Here is a 14,206-nt window from a genome sequence, read left to right on the forward strand (position 1 = left end):
TGCCCTATGAGAGGGGTATTTTGGTAAATTAGAAATAATTCCTATGTGGAATTAGGTATGTAAGTGAATAAAATCCTAATTTGGTGTTTATGTGGAGATATATGGGATTAATAAATTCACAAGGGGTAATTGGGAATTTAGAATTTAATTCCATAAAGGAAATTTAATTTTGGAGATAGGAAAAATGGTGGATATTAAATTATTGGAGGAGAATAATTATATTTTCCCTAAGTTATGAATTAATGTGGTAATGCCACTTGGAGAGATGAGATTAAACTTGGAAGCCAAGGTTAGTGTCTTGTGGTGACACTTGGCATTTTGTGGTTCAAGTATAATTGGGGTGATTTAATTAAATACAAAAGAAATGATAAATGGTCTTTCAAGCATTTAATGAGAGGCATGATAATTTGGATTAAAGAAAATCCAAAACAAAATGGTAAATGGTCACCATTAATGCCTTGGAAAATATGAGATTTATTTAAATGCATAAGAAAGTATTTATGTCTTTCAAAATTGGTCTCTCATGTGATGGTTGGAGAGTGACCAAGTTAAATAAATAGAAAAGAAATCCTATTTTGAGATTTAAAGACAAGATCAAGGGTGGAGAAATGGTCTTGAATTTCCAAGGGTTGAGATTAAAAGTCAAGGAGCACATGGATTGTGTTTTCTTGAATGGTAGGGATTTAGTCTTGAAAAAGGGAAAAGAAATCTAAGGGTGGAGATTTAAGAAGACCAAATGGCATGGATTGTGCTTGTAATTGAAGGTTGAGATCTTCTCTTGAAAAGTAATTAAAATCCAATGGATGGGATTAAAGAAGACAAAAAGCACTTGGATTGTGCTTCTTTGGAGGGATGAGATTTTCTCTCATAAAGTGGGAAAGATCCAATGATGAGGATTTATTCTTGAAATGTTAGAAATGAGTATAAAAAGAGAAAGATGGCTTTATGCTCAAACTTTTCTCCATTTGTAGAGCTTGGAAGGAGAAGCCTTCCAATGAGTAAAGAAAAGAGAAGAAGAAGAAGGAGGAAAGAAAGAGAGAGAAAGAAATCTCCCATGGAGGAAAAAGTGAAGAAGAAGAAGTAAGGGGTCAAGGTAAGATCCAATTTTCTTCTCTTTATTTTGGTTTTCTTTGTATGCAAAGTAAGTTCTTATTGGAATGTCATCTTAGATGGGAGAAGATGATGATGGGAGCTCTCTTGAAATGAAGATTGGAAGATTCAAGAATAAGATAAGGGATAGCCCCATGGGATGGTGGCTTGCAAGTTGTAAGTATGATGCACGATTCCTATGTGTGCATTGGCATGTGTTTGTGCTAGGACCTATGGCCATGAGGTTGAGTGGGGTAGGGTAGATTAAAGCCTCAAACCAAGGTGGTTGTGAGGATGTGGAAGCCCTAACCATGTTGCATACATGCATTGGCATCACATTTATTTTCATGTTCATACTATTGTCATTGCACCCTTATTGAGCTTAATAGCTCATGAGGTTTTTATCCTCACCATGTAGGTATCTCATGTGCAAGAAGGAAGGGATCTTGGAAGGTTAAACATACTTGATGAAATGAAGACCCTAAGGAACTCATGTAATTTAGCTTGGGTTTTGGAAGCCTAAGCATGTTGTAAATTACTTTTATTTTTTTGATGTATGATGTAGCAAATATATTGTAAAGCTACATTCTTAATAAAAGGGGATTTAAGCATCAAGGGGTTGTGTAAGCTTTGTTGCAAATTAGTGAATGGTTGATGTGTGTTGTGGAAGCATCAAGAATTTTGTTTAAGCCTTATTTGTGGAGAAATAAAGGTAAATTTGAAGAAAAGTGAGGTATTTTATTCATTTTAATTTCTGGAAAAAAAAGAGAAATTGGGTTTGGAAGCCCCAAGAGAAAAAAAAAAGGAAGAAGAGAAAAAAAAAAAGGGGCAGCAGTGGGCTGCTGCATCAGCAGCAGGCCGCAGGCGGCCAGCCGGGCGCGGCAGGCGCGCGCGGCCGCGCACGGCAAGCACACGGGCGTGCGCGCGCGGCCGCGACAGGGGCGCAGGGGGGCGCGCGTGCGCGCGGCCAGCCCGCGCGGCCGCGGGCTGCGGCCGCCCCGGGCAGCGCGCGGCCGGGCCCAGCCGGCCGTGGGGCCCGCGCGCGGAAAAAAAAAGGGGGGGGAAAATTTCAAAAATTAGGGGAATAAAAGGGGAAATAATAGGGCCCAATTTTGGGAGATTTTGGGCTATAGAAGAAATTATAAAATCCCCGAAGGAGTCCCCGAGCGATGAAATGTTGGAAAAATTGGAGGATTTTTTCCGAGTATGAGTTTTCCCCTTAGTTTAGCCCGGCGTTAAGAAGCATCTTGAAGCCCTTGGGCGGTGTAGCGGGTTATTTCTTCATTCATAAGAAACTCGCGAGGTCCTAGGGTGTTTATGGATCCTGGGTAAGCGAAGGGCCAGACGAAGCCTAGTTCCCACCTAGGGCGTTTCTTCTTGAAACATAGTCCGCCCTTCATCTCAGACCGGGCAGGTGAACAGTTCGGGTAATTGTTCACGAGTAACTCCCGTAAGTGGGAGCGGGGCGTTACAGAAGTCTATACAATCATATACTACATTATATCAATTACAACAAACTAGATACCATTCAACGCCCAACAACAAACACATTCACGCACAAGGATAAATATACATACCACCACATGAATACATACAGGAGATAATACGATTCACAACACGGGTAACAACGTTAGTCGCCACTTCAACCTCCCGATATCATCCCTGCTTGTATCTGGACTCACAACATCTACAACACGAGGTAAAACCTCATGAGTCATAAAGACTCAGTAAGGGTGCAAATGAATGTAAACAAGATAATATATGCAATACAATGACAAGTAAATATGCATGAATGACGAGGCATCACTGCCCTCTGAACCTACTTGCTCGAGGCACTTACCTCCCATATTACCCCTAGCATGCATCTAGTTTACCCCATAGCCATAGGACTCCACTAGACCACCTATAGAATATGCACAACAAGCACTGCAAACAACATATATATTCAACCATATTACCAAACATTCACAAGGCCGCCACCCTTGGGCCTGTCCCTTCCTTGGCTCGAAGCCTTATCTCTGCCACGACGAGAACGCTAGCTCGAACTTCGAACTCTTCTAGAATAACCGCCTCCTCAGTCGACCCTAGATGCAATCACAAACCCAACAATAGAAATTAAACCAGGGTCTATATTTTTGCTATATACCGCAAAATCACCCGACAACAACTTCCAATCAATCCCAACTGAGGGTTTAATTCAACCAATAATTATTCTACATTATATTATTCCACAACATCTCACATAATGCAATAACTCGAAAGAAATTTAACTATTTTACCTCATCAAATCTGGAGGAGAAAATCGGTCAAATGTTCACACGGCATCGCCTCATTGAAGGCCGCCTCGCACTCAAAACCCCATTTTCAAGTTTCCGGTACGCTCCTCGAGCCACAAAATACTTTTCGAAATTTTCCCTAATTGTTTGGAATTTTCTAGCTATTTTTCTCATTTTTCCAAATTTTTCATTTTTTTTTCTATTTTTTTTTTCTTTTCTTTTCTATTTTTTTTTTTCTTCTCCTTCTTCCTCCTCCTTCTCTCCCACACACTTTCTTCTTCCCTACGCACTGCCTGCTCACGCACCAGACCACCGGCCACTGTCCGTCACCGCCGCTGCCCCCGAGGCCATCACTGACCGACGACCGGGCGCCAGCCACCCCTAGCTCAAGCTCAAGCCACCACGGCCTCCCCTGCATGCGATGTTGTTGCTTCACTGCTACTGATTCCTGTGCCTGCCATGACCAACCATCAAAGTTACTGGCCGCCTTGCTGCGGCCACCTTCCACTGCGAGCACATCACCGGGCACCACAGGTGCCATCGCGCACCCGCTCGCGCTGCATCGCACTCGACCATCACAACCATGGGCGCTTACCTCACTGTTGTTGCTGCTTCCGCCGCTTCAGACCACTGCAACCAGTGATCGACGCCACTGCCACTTCGATTAGCTTCTTCAGCCATTGCCGATCACTCCCAACCGACCTCTGGCGATCCATCTCTCACTCCCGATCTCACGCAATCTCCCTCTCGGTCTCTCATTCTCCTCTGCTCTTTCTCTGTTTCGAATCCAAAGAAAAACCACTGTTGATGGCTTCTTCCAACGCATCCAATGCGCGCACACACACACACACATATATATATATATATATTACATAATTTATATATTAATCCCCTATTTTCTCCATAATTTCACTTAGGGAATTTTCAATTACAGTTGAAAATTTTTGATAATTGCTCTTGGACCCTCCAAAACTTAATTTAATTATCATTAAACCATTTACATTTTTTATTTCTTCAAAATTAATATTCGACCTCTACTCGGGATTACCAATTTCATCTCTCTACCTGCACGGGGCCTTTATTCTACCCGATAACACCTCAGGGTTTCCTCGCTCGCAAAACCGGACCACCCGTAGGGTTCCATCAGCTTCCCGGAGATCCCCTGCAACCATTCGGTACTAGCACCCATTTAGGCTTATACAGAATTTATTCCAAAAATTATTCCCGATCTAATTACTTTTAGCATCATCAACCTCACCTCGAGACGCTAACAAATCTCATGCCCTCTTCCCTAGACATATAAATCTTGAGGCACTCCCTATCGTCGATTCGATAATTTGCTAATTCATTTCTCAAAAGTGACCTTAGGGCCCGCTGGACCGCTCACTATCCAAATTACAAAAATACCCCTCTCCTAGGGCACCGTCATTTCATTACCACCTCTCTCTCGAAGGGCACTCTTGGAATTTTATCTTATTTTCTAACATCGGTAACACAGGGTGTTACATTCCACCCCCCTTAAAAAGAATTTGGTCCTCAAAATTCTCTTTCACGATTCCCCTGCCTAAGACAATCTCGTTCTCAAGCCGCTTCCTCATTCCTATACTTAGGAATCTCACAGCTTCATCATTCGCTCAAGTTACCACCACTCAAGCTTCTGCTTAAGTTACCGATCCTTTAATTCCTGAGGATATTCATCTACTGATACCACTTTGGCCTCCCACCGAAACCCACAACTAGCCTCTAGTCATAACAAGTGACTACTAGCCTAATACCCATCTTCTTGATGGATTTTAACTATTTCCTTGTATCACCTTGCAGTCAGCTTCCCATCTTTTTTTTCCACATCAAACCAAAACCATAGCACGATAATGCCAGTCAATCTCCTCAACACTGCATCACTAATCAATCAACAATGATTTTACACCGATCGCACACTGCAACGTTTCCCATGCTGAACCCACACGACCACGATTTTTACGCCGATCACACACATTGCAACGTCTTAGCACTAATCAATCACAGCAATGTCACTTTTAGTACCCACTAGACACATTAACACCCATTCACCCATGGTATTTCTCCATCAATCATATGCATGTATAGCTTAAGTCGATCCTTATGGCAATATCTCATTGTCGATTGACTATCACTATACTAGTACTATATGGGAAGCAACCATTTGGCTCCTTTAGCCATACTCGACCATTTTACACATGGTCTGCTACCTCGATCAGCTGAGCTTCACTTATCTCTATGACTCAAACATAATCCACATACCCATACTTCATCATAATAGGTAATTTCACGCTTTAACTAATAACGTGCACTTCCCGAGTCCACACCTCGAGCTTAACGAAGTACGCACCATACCACTCTCCTAACGAGGAATTCTTTCCATGCTCGACAAATATACTGAGGTTTTTCCTGTTGGCCGATGTCGTTTGCCAACTGGGGCCACTTACCCCTACCTAAGAATTCCCATTGGGCAACCCCTCTTAAATAGGCTGCACCCGGTCCTCAATTTCTACCTTGTTAGACTTTCTCTTAGTTGTCAAACCCTATAATGAGTGAGTGGTCCTACCATTTAGCCTTCTGGTTGTGGAACTTTTAACCATAGCCCTTGTCACGCCTACCATGCTTATCATAGGTTTCTGGTCCCTGCCCCACCTGCAGAGTAACTGTGTTGCCCTTGTGCACCCGGTGGGTTAACACCCAGTCTCACGGCTAGGTTGTTCCCACAAGGACACATTCGGTCCCAACACTAGTTCCCAACAGCTTGGCTCGGGTCCGTCACTACTTACATCACACCCAATAATATATGGCCATAAATTTAGGCATTAGGAAAACTTGCTACAATAACAGATCGAATGGCTGTTAAAAAGGCAATGCCAATCAACTTTACCTTTAGTGATTTCTTCAGACTGTTAGTTTCATTTTGCATTCCTCGTAGGATGTTACTACCCAACTGCAAGACTGCATAAGCACAAATGACTAATGATCTAAATGTAGTGCATTCAAGATAATGTCGAGCAAAGTGCCTAAAAATGTTTATATGCAATCTTACCCTTTGTTTCAACAACTCCAATTAGGGACCTTCTAGTCACAAGTGGGCAACCTTATCGTTTCCATTAAGGCTCATCTTGAAAATAAATATTGCATATACTTGTACTAATAGAGTTGGGCTTCATCTAGATATCTGGAAAAAAAGTTATGGTCTCTAAAATTGATACCCCGTGGCCCCAATCAAGCTATGACTAATACTTGCCACATCATAATCAATTATTTTATTTTTGGCTTATATTACTAGAAAAATTCCATGAAGGGTCTCATCTGTCAAAAAAGTAGGCCAGTGTCTCTGACATTGTCTGCTTTCCAAAAAGAATAATAGAACATGCTCAGGCACATATGTAGCTAGTGTCAACTTCCAACATGTCAAATAGAAATATGACATTAAGATTTTTAGTCACGCTTTATAATACCCCATATTTTTGTGAAGATGCCACGAATTTTAAGTGAATTTAAAATACCAAAAATATGTTTGAATTGGCAACGAGTGACCGAATCAGTCGTAGGGAGTACCCTCGAGCTTAGATACCTAAGGTTAAAGGTATATTTTTGACGAGCGTCTCGAGGCGAGATTTGTGACGCTGAAAGAAATCAAATCAGAAATGGTTTTCGGTTAAGTTAAGTTGTAGCCTAAAAAGACCGAATGATGGTAAGGGGCTTCCGAAAAATCGTATATATTGAGTAATTTTGAGTTATTAATTTTGGAATTTTAAGTATCTCGATAAATTTGATGTTTGAGGGTGTAATTGTAATTAGAGAATTATTCAAACGAAATAAGAATAAAATTAAGAACTTATGTGGTAAAATATTGAAGTTGAGGACTTAAAATAAAGGCCAAAGTGTTATTTAAAAGAAGTTTGGGGTTTTAGCTTGGATTTCAAAAGTTGAATTCATTCTAGCTTTGGATTTCAAAAGCCATTCAATTATAGGTTTGACTCTTTGGAGTCCATGGCTAAGATTGTGACAAGTAGCATAATGTGATTGGTTGGAGAAATCTATAAAAAGGCACCATGGGTTGTTTTCAAATCATTCCAAACAACTTTGAGAGTTGAGGCACTCTAAGAGGAAGAGCTTTCTCTAGAGAGAGAGAAGGAAGTTCGGCAAGGAGGCGGGAAGAAAGCGGCGGAGAACGAGCCTCATCGGAGTTACGATCCTTCGTCGGAATTCACCAAAATCAGTCAGAAAAAAAGTGAGGTATCTGATTTTTTTTTTTTTTTATAATCTTGTAGAGGGGGAAAAGAGGGTCACGTAAGTTCAAACGGGGGTCGAATCGGAGTTAAAATGAGGAAGTTATGGCTGAAATACCAACCCGAGGTGAAGTAGTCCGAGATTGCTGTGCAGCGCGTGAGATACACGCGCCGGATAATAGCTGCGCATGAGGGCGCATGGCTAGCCTTCTTGGGGCGCGTGAGGGTGCGTGAGGGGTCCTTTTTCCATGAAATTTTCCAATTATGCCTCTACTTTAATGCCCCTCAATCCTATGTAAAAATATTTAAGGTTAGGTTTACAGAAATGCATGTTTTCTGCAGAAATCTAGGCCGTTTGCTGTGAAATTATACCGTCGAAGAGATAAACTAACAAGGTGCGACTCCTATACTCCAAATCCTATTTTTTATTCTCTTATGAGAGACTTCTATTGCATGAGACGTGTTTCGTGAAGTTCTTATACATAAACGCTTGTTATTCTCTTACGTGAAATCATGTTGCATATATGAAATGTATTTTTCTGAAAAATATATGCTATTGTCTTTTTAACTGTTACATTTATAAAATTCGTGTGGCCATACTATTGTAGCTATCTATTGTTGGCCGAGGGAAAAATTCGGATATCCCCCGAGAGGCGCTATGCGTGCGCCATCGAGAAAGCTCTCGTGGGGAAGACCGTGAGTCTAAGGAATAACGGATGTGGTGCTTACATGAGTGCTATGAGGTCGGGCCAAAGTGACATGGTTAGGGACCTCTCGAGAGGCTCTATGCGTGCGCCATTGAAAAAGCTCTCGTTGGAGGAGGCTAACGTGTTCACGAGGCACTTCGGAGTAGTTCTCCTTGTTTTCTCATACATTTTATACCTGATCATGTATCGATATAAACTGTTTTTTGGAGTTTCTCACTAGAAGATTCATCTTCTAATTGGACTATGTCCCTAGAATATTCAAACATTCCAGGTTCGACGAGCAACTCTAAGGGAAAGGAGGTAGCTGAAGAATAAGTTTAATTTACTGATGTTGTATGCTTATGTGCGAACCTATGTAAATTTGGATATATTTAAGATGTTCAGTTATCATTTGCGAGAGATGATGTAATACATTTTGTAGACGTCTTGAACAATTTTATGATAAATAAAGTGTTATGGTTGTGAACCATATCAGGTTCGATCTAGCTTCCGCATTTGAAATTTTAACACATGTCTTAGCTATTTAATATTGGGTTTGTTAAGCTGAGAAGGTGAAAATTAGGGTTTTTTGGGAATTTGTGTGATGTATGGCAGCGATTGTCTTATGAAAAATTTTTATATTCCCGAAATCCTAAGTTATAACACGCTCAAGAAAATTGGGGTGTTACACGCTTCCTACTCTGCAGTTATGCACACAAAAGCTTCAAAAGTTTTTTCAAAGACATTAGAGGAAAGATAAATGGCACTTATAAAGTTATGTTTCCATTTTCTCATTCTGCTTAGCATACAATTTTAAATTGGAAAGAAAAAACAATGTAACCATCTAAAATACTCTACACCAAACTAAAATAAAAATACTCCAACTTAACCCAATGCATCATTATTATAGCACAAGTCTATAAACAACAACAGCATACCAAGCCTTTACTCAAGCACCCCTAATTTTTAAATGCATAAACAAAAATATACCAAGCTGAAATCTAGCTAGCTAGGTGATGTGACCAAGGAGATATACTCAGTGGAGAAAATACTCAGCAACAGAGGCTCTATTTAAAGCATATTTGCATCACTAGGTTTTGTTCCTACAATTTTTCACGTAAATAATCATGTATCATGTTTATGTGGTGGTTTTTACTTTTGCATCCTATCCAATAGATGAATGTTAAGTAAATCACACATACTAACTAAATTACATATTCAATCTAGTTAATTTTATTGTTAAATCCACATTGTTGGGTTTTCCAATTCATTATATAGGTTTTTTTAGATAAGTTTGTTTAGTAAACTGCAAGTGATTTATATGAATCTGATTTCTTTCAGTAATCATGCCCCTTTTGTTTCCTATCACACAGGCTCAACCAAATACTTCCTTTTAAGTGGCTAATATGTGGTTGGATGTAGTATCCTACTAGTAGAGTTCTCTATAGTGCCAACTCCACTCCAACTCAACCTAAGATTCATATTGAACATGTAACTAGTAATTTTGTTGAGACAGCAATATACAGATCTTCAACTAGCTTTTACTTGTATTAAATTTTCTAACCACCTTTGTTAATGTATTTATTTCATAGCACAATCGCTTGTTAAGAAGGGAAAAAAAACTATTATAGATGGTATCACTCCCAAACAAACAAAAATAAATAAACGCACAAACAAAAAGATATGTTCATATATATAAAAAAAGTGAAAGACTCCATGTGTGAGGAATCTAAGATAAAGATTCACCTGAAACAAGAGCCTAATGGGAATGAAAAGATGAGGGATGGAATACGAGACGAGCGGACCATGAGGAGAGGCAGATTAAGAACTTCAAGGAAAATGAGCAGTGTGATGAAACATTGAAGTTAGCGCTTCTGCCATAAGTCAAAGATCTACAGAGAAGGAAGCACACAAATTATCAGATCGAGTCATTACCTTTCTCTCTGGCGGTCTCTGTCTCTCTCTCTTTGGGCATCATTATTTACAAACATTTGTATTTGATTTCTCTTCTAAGCATTTGGAGGCAGCGACGACAACCGGGGACGGAGGCAGAGACAGATGGGTCAACGATGGGAGTCATGAGTTTAGAGACAGAGGCAGAGAGAGAGAGAGAGAGAGATGAGAGAGGTGAGTTAGGGTTTTGGCCAAAGAAAGAGGGAAATGGGAATTTGCCAAGAAAGAAAAGAGGCGGGGCTTCTCCCGCCAACATTTTAGTTTTTTTTTTAAATCTTTAATTATTAAATAAAAATAATATTAATAATTATTTAATATTGATAAACATAAAATAATTTAATATTATAATAACTGATAAAATAATTTAAATTATGACAATTATTAAATAATTTAAATTATAATTTATGATAATCATCTAAAATATGATAATAAAATAATTTAAATTATTGCATTAAATTAATATTTATTTAAAATTTTAATTATATAATAAATCCAATCATTATAATAAATTAGTTTAATATATTGTATTCTTTTTAATATGTTTGTAATTTTTATTATATTGCATTATCAATAAATAATCAATGCTTAATTATATTAGCTTAATAATTATATTAGAAATTACTTATAATAGTGTTAGTTAAATCTTAATAATTCTTTTTTACTTGGAATTAACGAAAATAAATTTAATAAGAAAAAATTGTAAACATAACCCTAAACACAAAAAAAATCAGAGAAAAAGAGAAAGAAGAAATGAGATGGGGATCATAAACAAAGTTAAAAGAAACCAAGATAGACACTAACCGGTATGAGAAATGTTGCAAAGGACGGGAAAAGGTCCAGAGTTTTGCAACTTTGTCTTTATTCCTATAGAAACTTTTTATGAGATTAATGGTATTGTGTATTTGTTAAGGTTTTAGGAATTTTAGAAATGGCAGATGAGTAAAAGAGGGATTTTAGAAATTAGAAAGTAGAAACCGAGTAGGGATTTAATTTTAGGGAAGGGAGAATTTTAGTGTAGGGATTTAGTTTTAGGTTTATTATTTCTATTTGTAAATAAAATAAAAATAAATAAATTATGTAAATTATAAAAATTAAAACGATGTAATTTTGTAATTTAAGTATAAAATCATAAATATGTGAATACTCACACATATTTAACATTTGTAATTATGTGTGGGTAAGTTCATAAATAATTATCCACACATGCATAACATTTATTAATGTATTTGGATAATATCATCCAAAAAAAATGCCACATCAGCTAATATGTGGATACCCACACATATATAATATTTGTAATTATGTGTGGGTAAGTTTATAAACAATTACCCACACATGTGTAACATTTATTAATATGTGCGGGCAATATAATCCAAAAAAATGCCATATCAACTAAGATTTTATTGAAAAATATTCCACCAACATCTGAAAGTAAAGGGAATTTTTTTCGCCAAAATAAGTGTGGGTATATCAATTTACTCACACATAATAAATGTGGATAATATAACGAGTTTGTTTAATTTAATCACCCACACATATTATCATTATGTGTGGGTAAATACCCACATATAATATGTGTGGGTAAATGTCTCAAATTCTTGTAGTGGATATCAGCCAATCCCATCAACCTACTAAGAGGATCTCTCTAAATCCATAAAGCACCCTTAAAGGATCCTGAGTATCATCTAGCCAGGACTCTAGATTATCCTAATGACAATGAAGTCTAACTCCAATTGAACCTATTAAGGCTCTTGGTTGCACTCTCACCCTACAATTAAATCACAATAAAAAACACAATAAAAGTTTTATATTTTTTTCTTTATTTTGGTGAGAGGTTTATACTCGTTAGTGTACGAGTGCAGATGTAATTCAAATTTAAATTTGTATTTTCTAGATGGGTCCAATCATGCACTGAGAGATTTATTTATGGCAAAAAAAAAAAAGAATGTCACACACACGCATTTGGACGAATTGGCAACAAATATTTTTTATGGATTTTCAGATAACGGATACTAGGAAATAAAGCAAGGCAGAAATTGAAATAAACACTGAATGTGAGAATATGAAATTGGATAACACTTGAGTTAAGACAATTTCAGTACCAACCCGTTGATCTCCAATTTTTAGCAGAAAAGATTAGCAATATTAATTTAATTTCAAATATGAGGGTATGCTATTAAATGCAATTAGAGATGATGATAGTTCTAGTTTAAGCAATCTACATACATGATATGTGAGATTCTAGTTTAAGCAACTATCATAAATCCAATTGCAATTAATACACAAATTAACTAAATTAATCATCCGGGTTTGGGTATGATAGCGTTTCCAGTTCTAGTAACTCCCATATGTGGCATGAAAGCTCTAAGTTAGGCTTACGCTTTAATCCAAACCTAGTGATTTCTCAACAATTAATACACACTCATACTGAAATTTAAATTAATGTCACTCATTTAAAGCGCAGCTTTCTTTAAGAATCATTGGCGTTGGATACTGTCATTGCCTTAACCTAAAATTGGATTTAGCTACTCATCTTCATTTGAAAGTTAATTGACAGGAATTTAAATGGCGTAATTTAAATGACAGGAATTAAAATAGCAGAAATTAATCGCCCATTTAAGCGGTGGATAATAAAAAGACGTGAATTAAAATTGCATAAATTTAAAGGCAAAAATTAACCGGCCATTTAGGCGATGGATAATAAAGTAACAATAAATGACATGAAAATTCAAGAGAATAAAGAAAAGAAATAAGATCACAAGAGAAGACAAGAGAAAAAAAAAAAGAGAGAACAAGAGCAATTTTCAAAAAGAAACTCTAAGAAAATAACTAAACTTTGATTCAAGAATAATAATCACCCTTATAAGTGCAACCAAGTGAACTATTTATAACCCGCAAGATGCAATACAAACCACACAATTTCAATTATACAACTAGACATAATTATATCTAATGGGCACTCACACACATAAAGTTAAATAGATTTTAGCTAAAATACACACCTAAAATTAAATGAATTTTAGCTAAAAGACACACCTAAAAAAGCACTCATAAAATAAATATTTAAAAATAAAAAATATAGATTTTTACAAGTTGTGTTTTAGGTCTTCTTTATGTTGGATTTAGGCCTTCCTTGGAATTAAAATGCTTAGGCCTTCTTTGGAATTAAAATGCTTGGGCCTTATTTGGTTGAACTCCATTTAATAGTTGACCCAATTGCACTAGATTTTGAGTAGTAATGTTGGCCATTCGATTGACTCTTTAACATCTTCAATTACTCAGCAAATATCAATTTCTTCATATCATCCTGACAATAGTACATAATGTGCATAATTATTCAAATTAAACATTCATATAAGATAAAAAATAGGGATATAATTCATTAAGATTTAGAAAAATTAACTCCTTATCAGCTCCTTGATTACTATGTACTATAGTTCTTCCACTGACTAACATCACGATTGAGTGAGAGTCATGAATTGATTGAACTCATAGCACTCAGTGATTATGACAAATCCAATGAGATGTGTAGTATAGGTAGCATGTCAGATCCAATCTGACATTGGAACTTATCTTATGCTCACCCTATTTAGGGGATTTCCAACCACTACCACCAGCATGGATTACATAGGATGTTCACCCCCATTGAATGGAGGTACATGGATCCCATCAGTGAACATCTGTCTCCATACACCACTGTACAAAGAACACATAATGAGCATCCCCACCTCTTACACTGGATGGTTCCACTCAACGGTAAATCTTCGACACCAATGCACAAGACACTATGTCACCTTTAATCTAAGCACCAGATACACAATCAAGAGCCAACAGCATATGATTAATTCTCAAGTCATGTGATATGTCACAAGCGTCACATTCAGTGGATGTTTTACCAACACCCACCCATATATCTATTATGTGCATCCCATGTAATGTGGCATGT

The sequence above is a fragment of the Diospyros lotus genome, chromosome 1, assembly GCF_014633365.1.
Source record: "Diospyros lotus cultivar Yz01 chromosome 1, ASM1463336v1, whole genome shotgun sequence".
Lineage (NCBI taxonomy): Eukaryota > Viridiplantae > Streptophyta > Magnoliopsida > Ericales > Ebenaceae > Diospyros > Diospyros lotus.